We start from the raw sequence: 13795 nt of genomic DNA on the forward strand, positions 1-13795 counted from the left end.
TGTGTTGTGCTCCTTTTCAATGCAAGGATATCAGAAAATGCAGTATGTGTGTATCAGAGTTCATTCATATTGATTTTTATTGAACTTTGCACTTTTTACAATAGAGAATGTGAAGAGTATTAAGGTTATATTGCACCTTTATACATAGTTTTGTAATCACACAAGTTTTGTTCTTTGACCACAAAGGTATACTAAGTTCTTCAATCACAAAGATAAGTCTTTAACCATAAAGGTCACTTCAATTGACCACTAATGTCTTTGCACAAAACCTCAAAGGTTTGTCCTGGACCACAAAGGTCCCTTGATCAACCACTAAGATTCATCCTTGACCACAAAGGTCCAGTCTATCACAAAGGTCCAATATATATGTCCTGGACCACAAAGGTCCCTTGATCAACCACTAAGATTCATCCTTGACCACAAAGGTCCAGTCTATCACAAAGATCCAATATATATGTCTTGGACCACAAAGGTCCCTTGATCAACCACTAAGATTCAGCCTTGACCACAAAGGTAAACATTAACATAGTATTCAAGCTTGGCAAATATAACTAACTTTTTATATTGCCTTGCTTAATACTCCACTATATAATTTCAATTGTTTGAAATCTTGATAACACAAATTTGTTTATTTATATGCGTCATGATTCATAGTTTCTATACAAGGAGGCTTTACTACAATTATTCGAGAGGTACATTAATATATCGGTTTTAAAGTTTTATAATAACGTTTTCTTATACGTTGGATTAACAACCTTGGGGACTTTTATTAAATTTTAATTAAATGTTGGTTCAATTAGTTGAGTGTCCAAAAGTTTCAACCACTAATTGTAATCTACAAAAGGGGTAATTTTGTATATCGTATCATTATTTGGAATTGTCCTATCCCTTTAGATCCCTGTAAAGAGTCACTTTAAGTCATTAATTTTTTTCCGATTTTAATGAAATAAATATGTATTTAGATTTTAGTTGTAATTTTCCTACAACATAATTGTGCAACATTGTTTTTCTATTACTCATTTTTATACACAACTTTTTATACAACTATGGAAATGTTTTTGTCGGTATTTCGTCATTTTTAGTAGCAAAGCTACTCTATAATTTGACATGTCCGTCTGTATGTCGGAAACATTTTTGTGGAAATGTGTTTTTTTTGGCTCCTAATAAACATAAATGGCTGAATTTTTTTTTTGCAAAGATTCCCCAATGATTAAGTATCCAGTTTCTAATTTACTAATTTTGTTGGTCTGTCGGTAATGCTACATGTTTTGGATCTACTGCAGTTCACGGTAAAATATTGCTGGTAATGAATATTGCCAAAAATCTATGAATTTATAGGGCTGCTAGCTGCCAAAAGGCTGAACGTACAGATCATGCCCGCACACTGTTTTAAGCGGCATAAGAAGGCCTACAAATAATCTGGAATAACCATAAATCAATAATGCATGATTATCTCGCAGTGCAGAGAAATGCGCGAAAAAGGCCTATTTTACGCGTTTTTTCTTCAGTGAAGCTTTCCCTGTGCATCATTGGATCTTGGCTATTCCAGATTATTTGTAGGCCTTCTTATACCGCTTAAAATGATGTGCGGGTATGATCTGTACGTTTAGCCGTTCGGCAGCTATCAGCCTTTAAAATTCATAGATTTTGGGCAATATTCGTTACCAGCAATATTTTACCGTGAACTGCAGTAGATCCCATGTTTTTGCTCCCTTTTTTTGTGGTTTATTGATAATATTATCGTTGGAAATTTATGATTTCTTCTTTGATAATATTATTCAGCTCTTGCTGCTCTTCCAGTAGTTAATATTCCGTGTTGTATTTTAAAAATGATATTTAATTAACAGCTTCAAGATAAAATTAATTTTTCTTGTTTTTTCATAAGTTGTATAATTATAAAAATATTCAAAAATCAAATTTGAATCAAATAACGTACTTTATCTTTAAAATATCATTTTATATTATAAATATTAAATACTAGCTTAACTTTATAATTAATTTGATAAACATAAAATTGATCAGCCACGCCTTTAAATTAAATTTGTAACCATAGCTCCTAATGCAAAGAAAACTAGAGGAGTTTTTGTTGTTTTGGCATAATATCACAGGGATTTAAAGGGATAAGACTATGGCCGATAAATTGATGTGCATGCCCAATAATGATACACAAAAGTACCCCGTCTAGATTACAATTAGTGGTTGAAACATTTGAATACTCAACTTAAACAACCAACTAATCAAAATTTAAAAAAAGTCCCCAAAGTTGTTGAGCCAACAAATTTGAAAATGTTATTATATAACTTTGGGGACAAGTGTAATAAACAGCCCAATGTCCCCTCCCTCCCTGACAATATCATCATTATTACACATTTTCTTTGTCTAACAAAATACAAAAAAAACAAGGATACCAATATCCACAAGAGAAAGCTAAGATATTTATAATAAAAAACTTTCTTTAGTGTTTGACTTAGAATGGACATGAAGACATTTTTTGTAAAAAATCTATATAAACAATAATCTGTTTATTACACTAGTCCCCAAAGTTTCATAATTACGTTTCTTATTCGGTGGCTTAATGACCTTTGGGACTTTTATAGAATTTTGATTGGTTTCCTTATGTTGTGTGTCCAAACGTTTCAACCACCATTTGTAATAAACAGAAGGAATAATTTGGTGTATTATCATTAGGGATATACATCAATTTATAGGTCATTGTCTCATCCCTTTTAAACCCTACTAAAATTACAATAGTTTCATATTAATCAAACAATTCTTTAATGTCTTAAATGCAAAAGTTCATAGTTATAGAATAGCTTCGCTATTAGTTTTTAAAAAAACGAGGGGAAACAACAAAAATTCATTTAAATTTGAAGGAGAAAAGAGAGAGATAGAGTGAGTGAGAGGTTAAAATAAAATCGCCACTTTCTATGAAACTTACACAGGGTGTCATAGTAAAATTATTTAACAAGACTGTCTGTGTTAGTCTGCAATGTTGGTACATTTTTTGCGACGACACCCTTTACCTTTGAACTGCAAGCTTAGTGTTGTTGAATAACTGGGAGGGCTGCGAGACTATTTTATATTTTTACATCAATAGGATCACTACACTACTTAAATACACTAAGAAATTAGTATTTTTTCTTTAAATTTTCAGTTCAAAATTTAAATTCAAGTTCAAAAGTTTTTTTCTTAGTTTAAGAAAATAGTCTTTTTTCCAATGTAATTACTTTCGGTTGCGCCCCTAACACAATCGGTTCAGTGGTTATCAAATTCTTAAGCCATAGACAATCAAACATTTACATAATAAGATAGTTTTTTTCATATATGTAGATTTAATGTTAAAATTTTAAAAGATAAATATTTTTTTCAAAATTTTAGTCAAATTATGGAGTGCCGTGACATATTATACTTAGAAGGGCAAAATCTTTGTTGGGGTAATACAAAAATATAAAGGGAAGAGAGAGAGAGGGGGGAGGGGGGCAGTAAATACAATTCCAATATTTACAAACTTAACATACTTACACACTTTTTTATCTAATTCTTACATTTTTTACAACAATTTTGATAAATTTAATAAAATAAAATACAATTAATAATAAATAAAAAGTCATGTTACGCATTATTAATTAACAAATTGATCTGATTAAGTGTCTAAATATCCGATAAAATTTTGAGAATTGTTGGTGAGTGAGTGGGGACAGATAGATGGATAGATTCGGTGCGTTTTCTTTCTTTTCTTGCTTGCGATGACAGTAGTTAGAAATCTCGGATTTTTAAAAACTTGTTTTGGTCCCCCCTCTTATTTTTGTGCATTAACTGGTGTTTATACAAATGCGCCAATTTCAAATCCCCTACCAAAAATTTTTTTATAATATTTTTTATTAAAACTCAAATTAAAAAGTAGAAAGGCGGTTGACTTATCCCCCTCCCACTTTAATAATACCTAAAGGCTTCTAGGGGGCGTTGCCCCTAGTCTATCTTAAAATAAAAGCTATATCTTGCATTATTTTTTTCAATTAGGTGTTTGAACACGAATTGCATATAGTAAAAATATTTTTTTTTTTTAATTGTTATCCTAATAAGATAAAAGTTATACTTAAAAATTGTTTTAATAGTTATCATTATATTTTGCATTTTAAAAAAACACCAAAATTGACCAAAATATGCGTATATATTTTGTACTCACTTGCGTAATTTATATTTCAGATTTTATTTACCCGTCATCCTTGCTTGCTTCTGCTTGCCTGCAGGGGGGAGAAGAGAAGGGTTTAAATCCGTCTCCGACAATTTGGAGGGGGAGGGGAGGGGGAGTAGAAAGGGAAGTTAAAGAGAGGTGAGAAAGAAATGAAAAGAGAAGGAGGTAGAGATTTCAAGGAGGGGTGGGAAATAAATGAAAAGAGAGGTGGGTAAAGATTTAAAGGAGAGGTGGGAAAAAAATTTTTAGTGGAGGGGAGAAGGGTGGGGGGTAGAGGTACAGGTCAGGGTTATATTACTTTGGAGTTATGATCACACACACACACACACACACTCACACACACATACATACACACACATACACACACACACACATATGATCATTACACACACAATCAAACACTCAATACACATATTTACCATACAAGATTAAACACTGACTTTAAGGCTCACACATAAAAACACACACACGAGTCCCTTCTTGCCCCTTTCCCTCTGTATTATAATGTGTTGAAAAAATGTGTGTCTCCAATGTCCATGTGTATATTTTTAGCCTGGGTTAACAAAGTGATCCTTTTTCATCATCTCACAAATCTGCATGTGTAAGCTTACGCGCCTTGGCGCGCGCTGTGCGTGTGTGTGCATTGATAACTTGTGTACTAACATAATTTTCTCTCTCTATCATATGTCCCAAACTCTAATTGTAACACTTAGCATTAATTCAATGTTGGTTACTTTGATTAATCTAAAATTCTTTTAAATTCCCAAAAAACAAACAATTCAGCATAATCCCTTAATACAAAGCAGTGAGGTTAATTAGTCTGAAGCTTATGATTTTATCAAAGACTTCTTCTTTTTTGAGAAGCTTGTCAAAGGTCCCAGAACGGGTTCAGGCTATTTTATTTTGAAGATTTGATAGTCTTTGGAGGTTTTTAAGCCATTTACACGCCCCCCTTCAATCCTATTATATAAAGTATTCAGCTTTTATTGTTTGTAGAGAATGATATCGCTATCCGATGAACATATATGGCTCTCCTTTACAGTGAAGCTTCTTATATTTCTAGGGAAGGTCTATAACTATTTTGTGGGAGGGTAACTCCATCCTCCCAAGAGAAATCAACCACAGAAAAAATTACCTCTCCCCCCACCAAACAAAATTTTTTTTTCAACCATTTCTTTTTAAAGCTTAAATTCAAATTATTCCATTTTAACTCCCCCCCCCCCCAACCCAGTCATACAAAAAATGTTATGCCATTGCCACTAACTCAAAACTTTGTTAATGCTTTTTCGTCTCTCAAGGACCCCCAAAACAATGGTCTCAAACTTTTTTTTTGTGGGTTTGTGTGTGTGAAACTCACACTTTTAGAAATCATTGCAATAATTTTGGCTAAAAGTATTACTAAATAAGTTTAAAACTACCAACTTGGTTTGTTTTAGTACATGAAAAAGATACTGGTTAGTAACCTATTTTCATTTTTAAAAGACATAATTTTTATACAAAATAATCTTTTTGCAAAATAAATTCTTTAATATAAAAAAAACTCTAAAAAATAGAATTAATATTTACTCAAAAGGTAAAAGCTAAATATTATTAAATGTTTCTCTTAACTTCATTCAAAACTGGATTAATTTCAAATTCTAAAAATTTACCCAAAAATTATTATAATTCCTTAAATACAAACTTCAATGATTAACAATACAAAAATTATGTTAAGTTGGCTGATAAGAATTTCCAGTTTGACGTCGTAATCTATTACTATCCAGAGGATTAGAACCAGTTCTCAGCCATACTAAAAAATCATTTATAACATCGAATTACAGACATTTTTTACGAATATTAAGATAAAAGTAGGTAATAAAATTAATACCAGTTTTGTTAGCACGGGCTTTCGGCTCTTCGGGGCTAACAAAACTTATTTTAATATAGTAATTTTTCATATTAATATCCACGGAAAGCTGTCTATAATACGATGCGATAAATAAATACTATTTTATTTGTGTGTTTAATTACTTTTCATTGTTATCTTTGTGTCTTTAAACAAGGATTCATACTTTCATAGCAAGAAAAGATTAAATGGAGAAAAGTTTTAGGGGGATAATCATCACTTTACCACCAAATTTTGTGATTTTGATAAAAAATTAAAAAGTAGAGGGGAGGGGGACATTGGTATATAAATTAAATGGTTCCAAAAGTTTGAAAACAATACTTCTTTTATTCATTGTCTTATCCCCTTTATTTGAGTCTCTGAATGGTTTTATGATGTTTTCTATGTATCATTTTGCCAGAATTTAAGTGCAGAGTAAAGGTTTTGAAGCTTTATAGACCATGTTTTGTTTTTAAATATACTAGTAATAACATTATTTTAAAAAAATCATTGATAAGAATTAAAAGGAAAATCTTTCAACTAAAGCAAATTTAGCAAACCTGAGGTGGGTTTTTAAATAGTTTCTTTACGTCTATAGGAGTAGTAATGCCGCAACAACCCACCTCTGTTAGTTTGTAATTAATTTGATATTAAACACAAAGAATTTTTTGGTATTATAATCATTAATTTTCTATCAATAAAGGTTTTTTTTTATGAATGGCTTCTAAACCGATTAATATCCGCTGGATTAAAATCGGTTCTTAGCCATATGAAAAAATCATGTATAGCATCGTATAACAAACAATTTTCTACGAATAATAAAATAAAAATCATAAAATACAAGTTTTGTTTACCCGAGTATACGGCCCCTCGGGGATTAAAATCAGATTTTAATCTTATAACTTTTCATTTTAATATCCGCGGAAAGCTGTGTATAATACGATGCAGTAATTAGCTAATAATGTTATATTTCGTTTGTATTTTTTAAATTTATACGTTATACAAGGATAACAAAATCCATAAAAGCGAGGCTCTTTAAAACAAACTGTAGGACAAACGAACATGGACAACAAGAAACAGAATATCACTCAGAAATCTGAACAAAAATTACTGAAAACGCTACATGCAAATAAATTTCCATATATGATATGATAGAATTGAAACATTTATAACCTTTCCCTTATCGTTTTGGAAATCACCATAAATAAATAGGTCAACCCTTATGATCAGGCCTTCAGCAAGTCCCTATCATATCTCGGCTCCTATTAGAGCTATAGGTCTAAAAATTCTGTGAGTTTTCATTGTTTCATCAAGATTTTCCTACAATAGCAATGTCAAAAGATGAATGTTTATCAAGATGAACCATTTTAAACTGTTTCTCTCAATTATTGTTTGTTGTAAAATCTGCTCTAACAATTTTAAATAATATGGGTCTAAATTCCGATTTTCTAAATGATTTTCTTGAGTTTCTATTAAAACAAAAAAATAATATCTCATAATTCAAATGTACATGATTTATATTCCTTAATTCGTAATTTATCTATTATAAACACTTAAAAATACATAAATTCATAATTTGTTTCATGTTTAACTCGAAATAAATTATATAAATACAAACAGCAATGTCAAAATAATTTTGACCCCTTTCAATAAAGATCAGAGCTATCCGTTACAGGCGAATGGAAGTTTAGACGAACGGACTATCCCTAATAGTGATTTGCTACGCCTTTAAAAACTATTCTTCTTTTTTTCATAAGATTTTTTTTTTGTAATTTAGCTGATTAAGGAATTGAAGATAGCTAATACATTTTGAACATGATAAATGTAGTTTTTGTTGTCTAAATAAGTTGTAATGTCTGTTTAAATAATAAGATTAAAACATAATATAAACAACAAAGACCCTTTAATTCATGACTTAACCAAGGACACATACACACACACACACACACACACACACACACACTGGCTTTTTAAGAAATACAGTTTACATAGAATTTAATTGTGAGCGCGTTTGGTTATAAAATAATATACATATCAGAGGACCCATGGAATTTGGCATGTTATGGAAAATTAAACCAGACCAAACCAGACTTTATAATTTAGTTCCATTGGTTTTAAGAATAAAGGTACTAAGAAAGAGAGGTAATGTCTGATTGAGCCAATAAATGAATCGAATCGGAGCATACATGAAATCTCATTGGTTGAATTAAAATGAAGTTTTCTAGTTTTTTCATTAGAGTTAATTAGAGCTGTTCTTTCAACTTTTACTCGAATCAAGTCCATCACATGAAGTACTGCCTTCATATTGTTGTTTCACATCTATGTTTTATCTGTGCATTAATAATAAATATGCTTCATCTATTGCAATCGTTGTAAAATAATAAAAATCCCTTTATGAATTTAAGTTAATAAAGTCATATTTTTTTCTTGAGTTTCTATTAAAACAAAAAAATAATATCTCAGACTCCAAATGTACATGATTTATAATCTTTAATTCGTAACTCGTATCTATTATAAACATTTAAAATACATAAATTCATAGTGTGTTTCATGTTTACCTCGAAATAAATTATATAAAAATAAAATAACAAAAAATAGCAATACAACATTACGTTCGTTATGTTTTCAAAATACATAAATTCATAGTGTGTTTCATGTTTACCTCGAAATAAATTATATAAAAATAAAATAACAACAAATAGCAATACAACATTACGTTCGTTACGTTTTCAACAGGACCTAGCATTGCACTGTGTATACACTGTACACATATGGGTAAGAGGAAAAGGTATATTTTTTTCATTTTGTTCATATAAAGAGTCAGCTGTAAATAGTCGCATTTATTAAGATAAAGCTTTTCTCACGTAAATTATATCGTGCTAAAATTTATTTTCTAGTATAATGTAAAGCATATTACAAATCCTTTAATAAGTTAGCTATGAATTGTTGAATTCCTTAATATAAAGTTAGCTTTCTAGAAATCATATACTCGAAAAATTTTAAAGTTTTTTGTCAGCTGGAGAAGTTCCTTTGTCAGATTTACGAAAAAGGGGTTCACACTATACTTCTTCTCTCCTAATTCTATTGTTTTTAGTAAAACAATACTCTGAATTAACTATTTTAATGTTTAGGAAAGGCATAATCCTTTATTTTTTCGTGGAACGCTATTTGGTCTGGTTTCTCTACTCTGACATGACCAACATCGTTGTTTCTCTAATACATATCTACTTGAATATCATAACAAGGATGTCAACATCCATGCCAGCGAACCAAAACATTTTCAAAAATAAAAAAAAACATTGTTATTTTGATTGAAATAAATGATTTATCTTGTAGCAAATTAATATATATTATTTTATCAGTATCATAGCCATTGATGGAAGAAATATCCCTAAAATTTTGCTTTAACATTTATTATTGGTTTTGGTTTAATATTTATAATATAAATTTTCTCGTATTTGTTCGAATACGGTGGATAGGAACCGGTTCTCATCCATACGAAAAAAACTATGTCTAGCATCGTATTATATCCAGCTTTCTACGAATATAAAAATGTACAAACATAAAATTAAAACCCTTTTTTTAGCCCGTGCCTTCGGCACCTCGGGGCTAAAAAAACTGGTTTTAATATCATAATTGTACATTCTATATCCGCGGAAAGTTGTTTATTATACGATGCGAGATATAACTATTATTTCATTTTATTTATCCGTTGTAAATTTATAAACATTTGGCGTAAACATATTTGAGAATCTTGATTGAGATGTAAAATATAGCAATGTCAAAACATTTATACAATAATTTAATCTACCCCAGGGATAACTTTGTTAACCATAATTGGTTGTGTATATCAATTTTATCCATTGTCATATCCCTGATGATTCCTAAGATCCAGTGAAACAAACATAAAAAGAGGCTGAAAAGCTGTTCAAAAGCAGTCGGACAGACATATATATATATACTTAGATATGCTCCATAATGCTGCGAATGTTGTCAAGAAAAATCATAGTTCTAGATTTAGTAGCGGCTAAGTAAATCTCATTTCCCTCATAGTGACTTACGGACGGACTGACGGACGTACTGACATAATGAATTATAGAGTAGCTTCGAAAAAAAATAATTTGAAAATCTGGAAATTTAGGTTTTTGATAGGGACTTAAACGTTTATATGACATAAGGACAGGTTCAAATTATAGAAAATTTTCTTAAAATAATAACCATACATATTACATATATCCAGATGTATAAAGTGAGCGCTCTTTTGTATTTAACCAACTTCCGCGCGTGATTTGGTGCGGGGAAGATGGGGGGGGGGGGGGGGGGGTGCGATGAAGTCAAGTAGTTGTATTATACGATGCAGCTAAAAAATACGTCATTTGATAATTTTGTTTAATTTTTCTTTCATAGTGCCTAAAAAATGACTTCATACTGGTCTACCATTGGTCAATTAAAATGTATACTGGCCTGTCATTGGTCTGTGCATTGGCCTCTTTTTGGTCATTTTTTAAGGAAATAAAAGGTTTAATTTTTAGTATCAAAAAAACTATAATAAGAGATTTTAATCGAATACATATATACATCAAACTCGTCCAGAAAATAGAATATACATAATCATATGTTTAACTAATAATTAAGTGTTTGCCTTTTCTGTATTTTATATAATTATTGGATAACCCCTAGCATCTAGGGGCTTCAAAAATACTTTAAAACCATCACAAGACTTAAATCTGAAAATTAGATAGCTTATAACCATAACCTGTGTTAAGCTTACCTTAAAAAAGAGAACCAAATCAGTTCAGTAGTTATTGAGATCTTAAGCTTCGGACAAAAACCCATACTTCTTTATAAAATAGGATTTTTGGTTGTTTTGTATGAAACCTTTGAAGAGCAGTGGTTATAAGGGCCCACAATGTCCTTGCAATAAATAAATAGATATACACATATACACAAATTTAAGCATTATTATGTGTGTGTGTGTGTGTGTGTGTGTGTGTGTGTGTATGTGTGTGTGTGTTGGTCTGTTTGTCATTTATGCGTGCTTTTTGCATGAGCATTAATATAATATTATCATTGTCTTTAAGTTTTGGCTTAAATAAAAAAAGCTTTAAGAACAATTATCATGCAATTTTGTTGTCGTTTGTCATCTAAGATTTTGAAAACCACTGGGCCCATTGATCTAATTTTATTGAGATTGTAAGGTAATAAAATTGGGTGGATTTCAGGCTACTTTTTTTGTGGGGGTCAGGCGAATGTATTTGTTGAAAAAGAGATATCAACCCTAGTCCTATCCCTCAAAAACTATTTTTTAATAAAAACTAAAATTAGATCAATAAAGGAGTATGTCGACCCAAAATCTATTTTGGGTCAAAGTCACTAGAGACTAGTGGCGAAAATATTGATTTTATTTAAAATTAAAAAACACCAAGAAAATAAATTATATTTTATAAATAGTCATCTTTAATTTTTTAAATTTTTTAATTTTTATATCCAATATTCAAAATATCATAAATAATCCTCTTCTCCCTTTAAAAATCAGCACCCCTCCCCCCCCCCATCGCCCCTCGCAAATAAAATTTAGCGTGCCTGTTTAGAGTATATGGTTTGCTAAAACGGTAAGCAAAAAATCTGGGTTTTGTTCTTCATATGTAAAGGCGTACGTGGCGTGTGTGTGTGTAAGCGTGTGCGTGTGTGCTTTTTGGTGTGTGTGGGTTTGCAAATTGCAGCAAAATTCAGAAAGGCACAATGTTGAGATAAAATATATCATTTGATATTTATAAGCTACTTCCACATTACCAATGGTTTTTTACTATCACAAAAGACCTAATGTTTATTGTTTAGGTCATTTATATTAAAAACAAGGATGACAACATCCATAAGTAGCAAAGCACAAAAAATAATGAATTGACAAAAAGTGAATCATCAATCAAATGTTCAGTTAGAAGAAGAAAAATTCTAGATATTAGAAATGATAAATCACGAAACCTTAGAAAAAACGGATCTACTGTAGTTCATGGTAAAATATTGCTGGTAAGGAATATTTGCAAAAATCTATGAATTTTAAAGGTTGCTAGCAGCATAAGAAGGCCTACAAACAATCTGGAATAACCAAGATCCAATGATGCACAGGGAAAGCTTCACTGGAGAAAGAACGCATAAAATAGGTCTTTTTCACGCATTTCTCTGCACTGCAAGATAGTTATGCATTATTGATTTATTTTAGACCTTCTTGTAGGAAATATTCCTTACCAGCAATATTTTACCGTGAACTGCAGTAGATCTGAAAAAACTAATCATATGTCTTTTGTTGCATGACTGACTTAAAAAGTAAGTTGCATACTGAATGTTTTTTCGGAACCTAGTAATAGTGTCTAACATTTTATCTTTGTGACGTAACAAAAATCAAAGGATGAGAGGGGAGGTGGGAAAGGAAACCCCTAAAAAAGAGATAGATTTTTGTTATGTCACAAAGATAAAAAGTTAGACAATATTACTAGGTTCTTATTTCAAGAAAAAATAAATCAGCAATCTATCTTAAATAGCATTATAGAAAATCCCGAACATGTGAAGAAAAAAAAATATTTGTCATTTCATCTATAAACACTATAATCCCTTAAATGATGGGAATTTTTAAAAATCAGACCAGAAACACTAAAGATATGTGGAAATCAGTAAAAATATCAAAAGCGGCTAAAAAGCAGTCAGACAACTATGAATCTCATATACTTTATTATGCTCCATAATATTTCCTTCCCTGACCATGGAAGAATGCATTGACCAATATCTGAGGATTATATTATCAACCTAAATGGACGACAATAATCCCCCTGTCACAATATCCACGTATTCTATATCCATTGTTAAAGATTTGAGACTAGCCTTGCCCAATATGATTTAAACCCTACACCCCACCACCCCCAACTAAAATATTTTTTTTTTTGGGGGGGGAGGGGGACGTTTGTAATTAGGCATGGGATCTAAAGGTGCGGTACTGCTTCTTTGGTATCTACATATGTATCTATGATCCGTTGTTGTCATATTATAACTGGTTTTATTTGTATTCGCAGTTTTGCATTTTTTTTATAAAGAAGCGAAGCTGTTGTAATTAAGGGCCTGTACGTCAAGAATAACTAGTTGTATACAATTTTTGATAAAAAAGATGATTCTGAACTTTTTTTTTCTAGCAAATCAGCCATACGACTAAAGTCAAAGTGTCAGTAGCCTTTATTCTATTTAAGCAACTCTGGGCGTCGCCCCTATACTTCATAAGGACGTCCAAGCCTTCTTAAGGAGGTAAAAATGAGGGGTTATAAAGATCTAAGGGTGGTAAACTAGAGTATTTTTAAATTTTTTGAGGGGTTTAAAATTAGGGGTTTTAGGGGGGTAAACAGTGAAACACCCCTTTACCCCTATGCTATAGTACATAAATAGGATTGTAAAGAGTTGGTTGAGTTCAAAATAATAAATTTTTATGGATGTTTTCATCCTTGTCTAAAAAAAATACTTTTGTTGCTTAGTAATTATACTATTTATCAATATAAATTATATCATTTGAGACAGGAATTTTATAATTTAGTCAACGTTTATTTTAATGCAATACTGAAAGCAATTAATAAGTTTTATCAAGATTATATGCTTAAAATCGATTAGTTCTGAGCTATACTGAAGAAAAACCATGTATCGTAACGTATTTTAGGAAATTGTCCACAAGAAAATAAAAAGAATATAAATGATTAATC

The sequence above is a fragment of the Acartia tonsa genome, chromosome 4 (genome assembly GCF_053477335.1).
Source record: "Acartia tonsa isolate MP-2025a chromosome 4, ASM5347733v1, whole genome shotgun sequence".
Taxonomy (NCBI): domain Eukaryota; kingdom Metazoa; phylum Arthropoda; class Copepoda; order Calanoida; family Acartiidae; genus Acartia; species Acartia tonsa.